This window comes from Gorilla gorilla, chromosome 18 (assembly GCF_029281585.2).
Source record: "Gorilla gorilla gorilla isolate KB3781 chromosome 18, NHGRI_mGorGor1-v2.1_pri, whole genome shotgun sequence".
Lineage (NCBI taxonomy): Eukaryota > Metazoa > Chordata > Mammalia > Primates > Hominidae > Gorilla > Gorilla gorilla.
In genome coordinates this window covers 92,396,600-92,409,824 of record NC_073242.2, presented here as the reverse complement: position 1 = coordinate 92,409,824, position 13,225 = coordinate 92,396,600, and the positions used below count along the sequence as shown (strand labels likewise).

At 35.6% G+C, this 13,225-nt stretch overlaps 1 long non-coding RNA gene across 1 annotated transcript in view; it reads left to right on the top strand.

Annotated features, from left to right (window-relative positions):
* The window catches only part of LOC134757516 (uncharacterized), a 492,817-nt gene that overhangs the window by 315,557 nt on the left and 164,035 nt on the right, over positions 1–13,225 (top strand). The window contains exon 4 of the long non-coding RNA XR_010131584.1: positions 1,029–1,102. This is a non-coding gene — a long non-coding RNA (uncharacterized lncRNA). The remainder of the gene's footprint in view (positions 1–1,028; positions 1,103–13,225) is intronic.

Below are 13,225 nucleotides of genomic sequence, written 5' to 3'. Positions count from 1 at the left end.
GAACTCCTGACCTCATGATCCACCTGCCTCGGCCTCCCAAAGTGCTGGGATTACAGGCGTGAGCCACCACGACTGACCCTTTTTAAAATATCTTGGTATTTATGTACAATGTTGTTGTATGAAAACTTTCTTGGAAGTAAAATTCTGGAAATTGCTTATGAGAAGATTTTATTTTTCAATTTTGGACTGTCTTGATGGAATCCTACAAAATTATATTGGTCAAAGAACACTTGAATAAAGTATCCTCAATAATTACCTATGTTTATTGGGTGAAGATTGCCCCCCGCAAAAAAAAAATTAGGAACACATACATACAGAATATGTGGGATATAAGACTTACATCATTAGTAAAACCCTCCGGGTCTACATTTTTGAATACTACTCCAACATGACAAAGTAGATTATTCAGAATGTTATAAGTCTCTGGAATATTTGAATCACAGTGTACACTAGCCACAGTTAAGCGGCCAAAAAAAAAAAATTAGAAAGAAGGCTGTTAAATCCAGAAGATTGAATTTGTACAAGAATTCCTTCTTGGGGAACCACAGGTAAAAGTAGAAAATGAAATAAAATACGAATTACAAAAGGGGAATGCCAAAAGCAGTTTATGGCTTGCTGTAGTAAACAGCCCTTTAGCCATGCTCAAATTGTTCCCTTTCTTTTTAGTGTTTTTCAAACCAGCAAAAAGGATTGGTAAAGGAACTTTGGAACTAAGAGCTGTTTGCACTAATGAGTCTCCTGACACTGTCCCAAGTGATGGGCATGGCAAAATTCCATCAATAAAACATTAAGATAAAGGACCCACGACCCTTAAGGTAGCAGCCAAATCTCATTCCAGGGACTTGCATTTTTGTGTCAATTAAAGAATAGACTTCAAGAGGTGAAATTCACTTTACTCAGTCTTGTGGGACACCTCCGGCAAACATTAGCACAACAATCGCCATCTTTTTTGCAACTCTCAGGTCTGTGTGCAATGACCATCTCTCTCATTTCTCATTGGTGTACTGTTGTTCTAATTTACTCACCAGGACTTGCATCTACGTTCTAACTGAGCTTGTTGGACACTGAAATGGAGGAAGAATCACAAGCCATTTTCAAACCTGTAAGTATTTCCTATCTTTATAAGTAAGCCTCAATTCATTTTTTTCTTTGCTTCCATCAGGACAGTTTCAAGACAACTCTGTGAGGTAAGATAATTTTTTTTAATGAAACATTGCTTCTATAAGTAAATTTAAATTCTGGGTTCCTTCTGGGGCGATCTCTTTCTCCAATGTTTGGTTCTTGAATTTCAGGGAAACCCACAGTGAAAGAGGTAGTAGTACCACTAGCTCACTCTGATTTTTTAAAATTTGTTACAGCAGCAAATTATTCTATAGTATAAATATTAGAATGGAATTTACATTGAACGTTGGTATATTTCTGCATTTCTCATTACATTTAAATTAACTAAAGGGTTTTTGTTTAAAGCATCCCTTCTCTTGAGGAAAATGTAGGTAGAATTATAAAATCTTGTGGTTTTACATATGGGACTTTCTTTCACTTAATTTGCATTAAGCTGCCACATTTATGCCTTTAAAGAATAAACAAATTTACATTTTTGCATACAACTTGCCTCATCAGAAAAAGCATTGAATATTCAGATATGTGTAATTTGTCTTTGCTGTCACATTAGTTTAGGGTGTGATTTACCCACCTTTTCTAATATATTTAAGTTATACCATGATTAAATAACATGAAGGTGATAGACCAATGGAACATTTTAATCTCACGAAGAAAACAGGTGCACAAATGTTAGAGAGCACCCTGCTCCCACTCACCCTGCAATATACCAAATTCAAGTGTTGCCTATGATAATATTCAACCTCCAACCTGTTCCCCAGAGGCATGGCACTGCCAGGAGCAACTTCTCACTAGCAATAGGTCCTTTTACCTCCGACACTTCCAAAGGCCCTGTCACCATAAACAAGCTCGTTTTTTCTCTCTTGCCTGATAGCTCCAGTTACAAAATAATGTGAGACTTGGGAACTTTAGAGCAAGAAACAGTGCCTTTGTTATCACCTCTATTTCATAAGTGATGGAATGTATTTCATCTAAGCACCAAAGATGCCAAATAATCTATCTGAATTGAATAGTCATTTGGGGGCAGAACTGAGTTTAGAAAACACATTTCCTAATTTTCGGAATAGAACATCTTCTAATATATTGTTCCATGTTTTTGAAATTTAGAAAAATGATTAAAGGATTTTATTGTGAGTGGATTAGATACCTGAGCAGGATGTAAATAGACAATAAGAATAGAAGGCAATCCATTAAAGACCAAAAATAGTTCTTCACAAATCAGAAGACAACAGCCCTTCAGCCTCTATAATAACAGAATGTGAGGAATCTTTCCATTCAACTTCCTTTTCAGATACTAGGAAACAAAAATTTAGATTCAGGAGAATGACTTCCCCAGGTCATGCTTTCAAAAAATGTTGTTTTATTGATTACCCACTCTAGGTCTTGCATATAACATATTACCCAGTGCATTAGGAACCAGAGATATCAATGCCTGATCTGTGCTTTGCTAGGAATATAGCTCTAAACAAAGTAGAAATAATTCGTGTGCTCACAGTATCTTTTGTCTAATTGAAGGAGAGAAAGAGTAAAGATATTTATGAGTAAATATCTACTAATGAATTATAGCTATGGTAGGTTTTTAAAAAATAATTACAAGTTGAAATGAGATATGAAGGGGGTTGCCAGAGGAGGTCTAAAGATTATGAGAAGCTCATTTTGAACAACTACAGTTGAACTAAAACCTAAAATTTAAATAGAAATTGGCTAGGCCAAAACAAAAGGAAAACAAAAACATGAGTGGATGATAGGAACGTAGTCTAAGCAGAATGAGAAAGCAAAGTCAAACCTGCAAATTGTAAGGAAGACAACATAATCGAAGAACTGTAAGAAGACAAAGATAGCTTGAGAGTGTTGAGATAAGTGGATGCTGTCAGAATATATTGGTAATGAGTGCAAAGGCCAGTCTGTATAAGACCTTATTTCAACACTAGGTCCTTTAATTCCCATTCTATAGCTATGGTTTGTTAATTCGTAAAATTATTTTTCTTTTTTATGCAACATGACATAGAAAAAATTTGGAATTCAAAGGTACTTTACATTTTCATGTATTCCACACATCAATCTGGTGCTTTTCTTGCAAACTTTCATTTTGATTGTGTAATCAAAACTATTGGCAAATATGGCCAGCTAAGTAGAGTTAAAGAAATTACACTATATTACATCCAAACATGATGCTCTCAGCCAACGTACAATCCCTTATCATCAAACAGTTTGCAGTGAGCATGTATTTTGCAAGTTTCACTATCTCAATCTGTATTTGCCCTCAAACCTTCCTCAGGCTCTGTCTACACTGTCAAATCTAGAGTTGAGCAGTCTCCCAGGGAAAGGTATCAGTGGAGACAGTTCAGGTCAAATGAGTCCCCTTTTCCCAGATTCTACTCTGTAATAGCCTCATGTCTCCTCTTCAATTTGCCTGCATAAACAGAGCCTTAGGGCAACTGTGAGACTAGCAGATACTCTAAACGTGCCTCAAATAATATTACAGATTTTGAGGTCTTGTCTACAAAGCATATTTGACCCATAATATTTCAACACTGAAAGAGAGGATAGAAAGATTCTATCCTAATTTTGTTTTGTTATATTTGAAGAAACTGAGGCATATTCAGTCATTAGTGCTGTTACGTGGTAGCACAGAGACATTCCTTGGAGGGAGCAGAACTGAATACAAATAGTCGGACCCTTGATTCAGAGGGTTTTCCCTGTGCTTCAGTACATTGTGACTGGGATCCATTCATTCCAACAACCATTTAGCAAGTACTTAATATTTTCCAATACTGTGGGGCTTCTGCAAGACAAATAATCAAAGCTAACCATAGTTTATTTCAAGTAGGAATTGTGCTCAGTGATTTACATGTAATTCTTCTAATTGCCACACTATGGCTAGGCAGGAGAAATTATTATTAACCCCATTCTGTATAAGAAGAGAATGAAGATTTAACGTTTAAATAACTTTTCTCAAAATGACACAACTATTTGGGTGGAGGATAAAATTTCATCCCTAGCCTGAAGTCTTAAGCATTATGCTATTCTGTCTCACAAGTAAAGATTTAGGTATTATATGGGGAAAATAATTTTAACTTATATATTTAATCAATATTTTCTGACTCCTGCTATGCATTTGGGATTATGTTTCTTGCCGAGGATGCTGTGGGGAAAATAATACACATAATTCTAATATTTATAAAGTGTATTAGTCCAGTAGGTGAGAACTACATTTAAAAATTTTTAAGTACTAAGAGTACTTTTAATTGTATTTTAATTGTAATCTTAACTACTAGGGATTAATGGGAGGCACTGTAAAACAGTATAACAACTCAACAGTGGTGCCCAGGAAATTGTTGTCGAGATCAGGCTTAAGAGTTGACAACATAAAAGCAGAAGTGAAGAAAATTAAAGGTAGAAAGAACAAGGGTGGGTGCAAAGGTGCTGGATTGGAAAACAGCTGGATACATTCCAGGCATAGAAATGATCAATGTGATCCCAATGTATCGAACAAAGGGACCAGTGCTGCAAAACTGGCTGAAGAAAAAGACAAGGCATGGGCACTGAAAGATTTTGGTCCTTCTCCTAGAAAGTGTTATGTGACTATGGGAAATTTTAGTGGAGAGGTACCACGACAGGATTTAGGTTTTCAGAAGAATGTCTTGATTGTTATGTAACAAAGAGATTATAAAGGTGCAAGAGTGAAAGATTCCAAGTGGTGACATTTCATTCACTTACTGCCATATTGGCAACCTGGAGTACAAATAGAGAAGGGCAAGTATGTTTGACAAGGCTCCAGAAATCACTGCCATTTAAATATTGTGGAAAGAATGGGGCATGTTTACTCTTGAAAAAGAGACCAAGGGGAAAGCAGGCCTTTTTTAAGGAGAGAATAGAAACAATGGGATAAATTTCCAAGGAGACATATGTCAGCTCAATATGACAGAGTCATTATTATACAAAGAGATTGTCAACGATATGATATAATAGTCAGTTCTCTGCCACTGAAGATATTCAAGGAGATGTTACACGTTTTTACTTTTTGGATATTATAGAACTGATGCCATTACTGGAAGGAACTTTTGGGCAAGGGGCAGTCCTGTGAAATTGAATGCTAAGATCCTTCCTTTGCTTTACAAAGCTAAATTTCAAACAACCTATTGCTAGAGATGAAATAGCATAATTTGTTTCTGTGTATAATTCTGATAGAATTGTTAAATCTTATTTACAAAGTGAGGACCTACCTACCTTCAGAAACTTGCATGGATTTTTTGGCACAAAAGTCATGACTGCTCACACCTGTAATCCCAGCACTTTGGGAGGCTGAGGCGGGTGGATCACGAGGTCAGGAGTTCAAGACCAGCCTGGCCAAGATTGTGAAACCCCTGTCTCTACTAAAAATACAAAAATTATCTGGGCGTGGTGGCCGGCGCCTGTAATCCCAGCTACTCGGGAGGCTGAGGCGGGAGAAACACTTGAATCAGTGAGGCGGGAGGTTGCAGTGAGATGAGATCATGCCACTGCACTCCAGCCTGGGTGACAGAGGGAGACTCCACCTCAAAAACAAAAAACAAACAAACGAAAACAAAAAAAAGGTCATGACTGACTCAATTCAGCTGGGTACCTGCCTGTAAGTGGTGACTGGCCACATAACAGCATAAACTGTGTAGAAAGAGCTTCCATTTAAAAAAGATTTGCCACTCTTTCTCTTTCTATTCTACCAGTGATTATGCAAATACCAAGATTGAAAATATTTTTTATTATTAGTTGTAAAAATAAAATGAAATATTATCTAGAAACTCAAATGTAAAGTAAATTTTTTTCTCCCTGTGCTTTTGTTCAGTTTTCATGATCTCTTTCACTTGGCCCATCACATACTCACAGACTTCAGTGCTCCCTTCCTTCTATGTCCCGTTTTGTCTGCTATGCCCTGCTCCTCCTTCCTCCTTATAGCTGCTAGTGTGATCTTTCTTACATGCACATCTCCTGTGCCTCCCCATGTTTAAGATATGCATACACAGTAAACTTTTCGTTGCTGCAATGTAAAGCTTATATAGTTTTACTTTGATATAATTTTTTTATTATTTTAATCTCATGTACTTGATCATTCTCCCATACAGCCTTTTTTTTTTTTTTTGAGATGGAGTGTCGCTCCGTCGCCCAGGCTGGAGTGCAGTGGCGGGATGTCGGCTCACTGCAAGCTCCGCCTCCTAGGTTCACGCCATTCTTCTGCCTCAGCCTCCCGAGTAGCTGGGACCACAGGCGGCCGCCACCACGCCTGGCTACTTTTTTGTATTTTTAGTAGAAATGGGGTTTTACCATGTTAGCCAGGATGGTCTCGATCTCCTGACCTCGTGATCCGCCCGCCTGGGCCTCCCAAAGTGCTGGGATTACAGGCTGAGCCACTGCTCCTGGCCACATCCTTTTTTTTACTTATTATAATGTATTCAAGTTACTGTGAACTGCTTTTTATTTATTTTTCAAGTAAAGATGTAGAAGCAGTGGTTATTATATATCAAGCATGTAGATTATACATATAATATAATATGCCTGTATAAATATCTATATTATTATTAGTAATATATCTACATATAGATATATTGTATTCATCATAAAGGCAGATATTTATATATTATTATTAGTCTCAGTTATGGTAAAAACAATGGCTGCCATTTGAGGATCTTGATATAAAGCAAGCACTCTAATAGGTAATCTACATATGTGACTTGCAATTTTTTTTTTAATTCATTTATTTATTCAACATATATTTGTTACAGGACACTCTTGGGCATTAATCCAGGAATTTGGAATAGTGCAATGAACAGAACAGATAATGTCCTTGTTTCAAGGAGCTTATATTCCAGCTAGTCATAATATTAAATTGTACAGAGATAAGAATTATTCAATATTAATTCTGTCTCTCTTCTACTTTTCTTCTTATTCTAAGTCCTACATAAATATAATTTGCCTTAGGAAAAATAAAGTATAAATAAACACGTTTTCTCCATATGTGCCCCCAAATGAAAATTCAATGCTTAAATAAGAAACACATCTTAATATGTCTATTAAGGAATGTTACAGCTGCCAGAACAGAAATGGGTTTCTAACCTTGTTTTGATTCAGTAACCTACATTGTCAAGGAGATATGCCAATTGGACTGTATCTTTGAAGCTTTGCCTCCACCATCTGTATTCATTTTAATGTCATGCCATCAATGTGTCTGTTCAAGTGGAGACCATCTTATTCTTAATATAGTAAGGTAGCAAAGAGTGCTTTTCATTTTGGGAATTGCAAGAAGTGCAAGATGGGGGACTTTCTGGGTTGAGGAACAAAGTCCAAGGGAAACCCCTGGTGAGCCTGTCAAAGGCAGAATGTAAGGAGATGTGAGAAAGTGTCACATGTTATCCAAAAGGAGGATGAGTGATTGGCAAGGTCAGGCTGTGTGCAGAGATAGCATTTGGGCCCAGTTCGATTGAAACATGAAAGCTTAGATAAGTCAAAGGGCTGTGAGAGTGGGAAATTAAAAAAAGAGTCAAGTTCTTCCTTATGGTAACTTGGTAAGAAAAAGAATCATTTATGTTAAAGGAATTAGGCAAGTGGAAAGAGAATTATAAAAGGAATCTTAGTATATAGTCCCTAGAATATATTAAAAACACAACAAATTATATAAGTCAATCGAATGATTAATTGTGAATGTGTGCAAGGGTTGGGAGTGTATTTCCAAAATATCCAAAGAGAGTATGACCAGTTAATGTTAATAATCGCTTTTTAAAAATCTCACGAGGCAGTGCCTGTCAAACTGTGATCTTTGAACAGTTTCAATCAGAATCACTTGGTAAACTTTTAAAACAAAAATGCAGCTCCCCTGGCCATTTTTCTTGCCTGTTCCACCCACATATGCCAGGGGTGGGGCTTTTTTAGCAAGTTTCCAGGGGTGAGGAATAGGCCTTCTTCCTTTAATCAAGAGAGGTATTTTTCCAAAATCTCATTTGTGTCTTCACAGCTTAGTTCTGCTTATTCTCCTCCTCGGCTGCACATGTGCCTCTTGCTGTGTTTCCACTGTGGAATCCACACTCCAGCCACACTTGACATGCAGATTGACACCCGACTCTAGGTTTTCCACCTTCCACGATGTCACGTGTTTCTTCTTTGCCTGCAATATTATGCAAATATCTCTCCTTTCCTTTTACCTGACTAGTTTCCATCTTTCTTTCAAAACTCAACCTAGAGTCACTTTCTCTGGGAAGTGTGTGACGAGTATCCCAGGTTCTATGTTAGGCAGCCTTGTCCTGTGCTTCCCCAGCTTTTGGTGGTTGCAACTATTCTTTTCATCTCAGGGTGCACTAATCCATTTACATGGGTTTTTTTATTATTTATTTTGGAATTCCTGTGAAGGGTAGGTTTGGTCTCAGGCAAAATGCTTGTCAGTAACCTCATGTAGTGTCTAGTGAGGAAGATCAAGAGTAAACGATTACAGTAAAGTGAAAAGATTGAAATGATAGGAGAAACACAGGACACTATAAGACAATACTATGGCATCCCAAATCTTATAGACTGCCTGTTGCGCAGTTCAAAACTTACATGTCTGCAGCCCTCCAGAGGCTATTGGTTGCTTGAATTCCAATTTCTGCATACAGCCTAAACTGAACATTCCTCCACAATCTCAATAAATTCTGTGGCCATTGCTAGAGTAGTCTCTTCTCCAGCTGAAGAAATGTTAGCACCCATCTATTTTGTACTTAGCATTGCCTATGTGCTTTGAGTAAGAATGGGCAAAAACAAACAAAAAATACAAAAGCCGTGTTGGCCTTAGCCTCAGGTTAATTATGTGCACTAATTATGATAGTATCTGCTGAAATACATAGATTATTTAATTTATGTCAGCCCTTAATGTGAATTATATCACCTAAACCTCCCATCATTCTTATGGAGTAGGTTGTGATTTTATTCTCCATTTTACAGGTGAGGAGACTGAGGTTCCAATAAATAGACCCATTTGTATATAGTCACAGAGTAATGAGAATATAAAAATGTCGAACTCATAGAATCAGAGAGTAGGATGCAGGTTTCCAGGGTCTCTGGGGGTGTGGAGGTGGGGATGGGAAAATGTTAGTCAAGGGTACAAAATTTTAGACAGGATAAATAAATTCTGGAGATCTAGTATACAGTATGGTGACTATAGTTAATAATTTATTGTATATTTGAAAACGGCTAAGACAGGAGATCTTAAATGTTCTTACCACAAAAAATCATAAGTATATAAGATGATGGAGATGTTAACTTGATTTAACGATTTTGCAATGTATACAGATGTTACAACATCACATTTTATAACATAAATATATACAATTCTTATTTGTCAATTATATCTTAATAAATTTGAAATCCCTTGATTTCAAAACTATGAAGTTGGACTCCAGAACACATACTCATATCCATTAAACTGTCTTTCTTGCAATTGGATTCCACTTTAATATCCACTGTGCTTTAGATTGAGGTTTTATTCTAATCCTGTCATTTCTGGAGAGAGGCAACATAGCAGAGGATCTAGGATCAAAATGCTTGGTTTTAAATCTCAGACCCAGTACTTATGAACTAGGCAGGCTTGAGTGTATCAGTCAAGCTTTCTGTACTTTAGTCACTGGCGAAGTGGAAATAATGAGAGTACACAATTTACAAAGTTGCCTGTATTAAATAAGTTAATACATAATAAATTATTGCAACAGGACTTAGCAAATAGTAAGCACTCAATTTTAGTTACCATCACTACTATTACTACTACTATCATTGCTATTATTATTATTACTACTATAAATAGAGCTACTATTACTTCCACCATAGTTGGCTGGTGAGCACTCAATAGATCAATTAGAATCAGTTTTCCCACCTCATAATGGGCATTTAAATCTTCATTGCTCTCCCTACACAATTTCTTTGAGGATGAAAATAAAAAGTGAGTATAACATTATTTCAAGTTATCTGACTCTGACAAAGTACTTATAAATACAACCCTTCAATTTTTGCTTTTATTAATTTCTTGTTTTGGATGATTCTGAAGGATATATGATAGAACTGGAATAACATTCTAAACTCAGGAGGAAAAAATCTTGAAATAATCTCATTTATATCTCCATGACATCTGATTACCCTTAAGAAGGGAACATAAAATGAAAATAAAGGAACAAGAATAATGTCAAATGATCCTAATGATCAGCATGTGAAATATGATGAAGCTGCCTGATCTCTACCTGCCTATCAAAATATACACTGGACCCTGGACCCTAAATATACATTGGGCTCAATGAGAAAGAGGGTGCTACTTTCATTCATTAATGCAGGAACTTTCACCTGCATGCACTGGTTGTTTTGTTTTGTTTTGTTTTTTAACCTGTGTTCTCTATAATATTATGAGGTATAATACATTACCCCTTCTCATCTTTGGTTGACAAATTTTCAGCTCTGAGAGATGAAACAAGTTACGTATAGACATATTAATAAATGGCAGAGTCCAATGATTCCAGAGTTCAGGCACTTTCCACTAGGATATGACACATCCTAAATATGCTGTAAAACAACTAACAAACAAGTTAATTCACCAGCCCAAGAAAATAATGAGTGTTTTAAGAAATGGCATAATTGATGGTTAAATTAATGGACAAATGGTACAGAAAGACAGATATGAAGAGATGGTTGGAGATCTGTATTTCGATTACATAGATATATAGATAGTTAAAATCCTCAAATCATTCTAGGTTCTAGAGCCTGAAGAAGTGTGGCATTAATTTGAGTGTTCTTACCCTACAGTAAAGTCCCATGTCTCTATGTCTTAGTTTCATAATCACATATTCTTTTTCTTCCTTTCAATCATTACAAGATTACAAATGCTCCATATGGCAAATTTTGGAAAAATTTCAGATGGAAAGCAAACTTACAGATTTTCAAAAAATTCATAACCGCTGTTACATTTTCAACACTTTATTTTATGAGCTCTTTTTATTTGTTCTTTTTTTATATTTTCATATTTCTATATTCTATTGTTTGTTGATCTAGATATTCCTACATCTGGTCTTTTTTTCTCTCCAGTTTAGTGTTCGGCAATTTTATTTAAAAAAATTGATACAATTACAAAAAAATGTGTAATTTTCTATCTTGAAGATTGATAGTGATTTAATTCACTTATTACTCTTTTGTTGTTTCCAAATTATAAATAAAATGTATTATAATTTAAGTTGTCATAAAAATACCTTTGTTACTGAAAGCTTCTCTGTATCCATTTTATTACAATAGAATATATTCCTGATAATTTAATATTAGAAAAAGAAAATAGACATATTTAATATCTTAATATATATTACTAAATTGCTTTCTGTAAATGCAATAGTCATAGCTGGGAGCCTTCAAGAGAAGGGGCATTTCAGAGGGAAAGGCAATATGGGAAAGGCAAGGAAAAGATAGGATATAGATTAAGAAATTTGACAGTAAATGTAGAACTAAAGTATGGAAAGACTGAGCAAAATAATTAGAAAATATCCGTCAGCATTCATTTTAAATTCATAGCCAGAATCTAGAAAACATAAAGTGGGTAAGGTTTTTAAATTTGAGACAATTTTTTTTTAAAGAAACTGAGTGAAGGGATTGTCAACATGGTGTTCAACTACAACAGAGAAGAGATCCCTGACAGCCCATGTTTGGCATCCTGTGTTCATTGAGGTGTAGGCTCACGGAATTTCCTGGCCTTCAACCCTTCAACACAAAGGTTACCTGTATGTTTTACTGAGATGCTTTTGAAACACGGCTGAAATTAACTAACAAAACGCTAGCTCATCTCGCACAAGATGTGTACAAATAACTCCACCAATGTTCAGGCTGGTTTTGGCAGCTCAGGGCAATCAAACATTCTAATAATTGAACCTTGATGCAATCATCAAGGCACTGATTTCTTTACTGTCACAAGTCACCCCAATAAAGATAAAAATGATGGCCTTTAATTATATTTTAATTTTCAAAACTGAAAAACACAAAATAAAAAATTAAACAACATAGTGCCAATTATACATTTTTATTTTGGGGGACGGGTGGCACTGAAGCGTTTTTCTTTCATTGTGATTTCAATATTGCCCTGAGGGTTTTTTCTTTTACTTTTTTCCTAAATGTGTATTTATAAAACTCAATTTATCAAAAATAATTATAGATGACAGTCACAGATAAAATTATTTGATTAACAAGTATGACCCTTTAGAAAATCACCACAATTGTTTAAGAATTACTAGTGGTTGGGCAAACAGATTTAAATGGACACATTCGTGAACACATTTAACAAGTGATTACCGAGATTAAAATTAGAGAATATAAAATTAATTGTATTCTCTGTTTTTGAGAAGCTCACATTCTAATGATAATTACAGGTAAGAATCACATATTCTGCGATTTTTAAGACCAGTAGGGAAAAGACCTCTGTCTTGTTTTTTCTTCTTGTATGCTATGCAGCTCTGATGATAGAATGTATAGGGTTTTCAAAAACCCCAGAGAAGGCACATCTAGTAAAGCCTAGGGAGTTAAAAAAAAATCAATTTCAGAGGGCAGGTCATTACTTAGCTGAATTACCCAGGAAATGATGGCAAACCACGATCCAGCAGGATAAACCATCACTTGCAAAGTCATGGAAGTGTCAAGGAGTTAGAGAGTTAGAGAATTCAGACTATCTGAAATTTGAGTTTGAGGTGAAATTCATGAACTAGGCAAGAGACCAAATCACACATGAATGTTATAAATTTGGACTCTGTTGTTAAGTATTGTTGGAAGATTTTACACAAGTAGCAGCCGTATGAAAAGTTTAGAAAGATCTCCCTGGTGGAAAGATGGAAATTAAATTTGGAGAGTTTAGGAAGTGAGAATGTCATCAGGGTAATTTATTAGACTAGTACAATAGTTCAACTGAGATGTAAAGAGGCCCTTTTCCATGATAATAAATGGAAGAACAGAGAATAGAAAATATATAAAAGATATTTATTGTCAAGGATGTTGAACATGAGTTTGTTTCAAAAAACTCATTTTTTTTTTCGATCCACAGATGTACAGTTGGGCATCTTTTAAAACAGGGACTGTTAAAATGAGAAAGAATGAA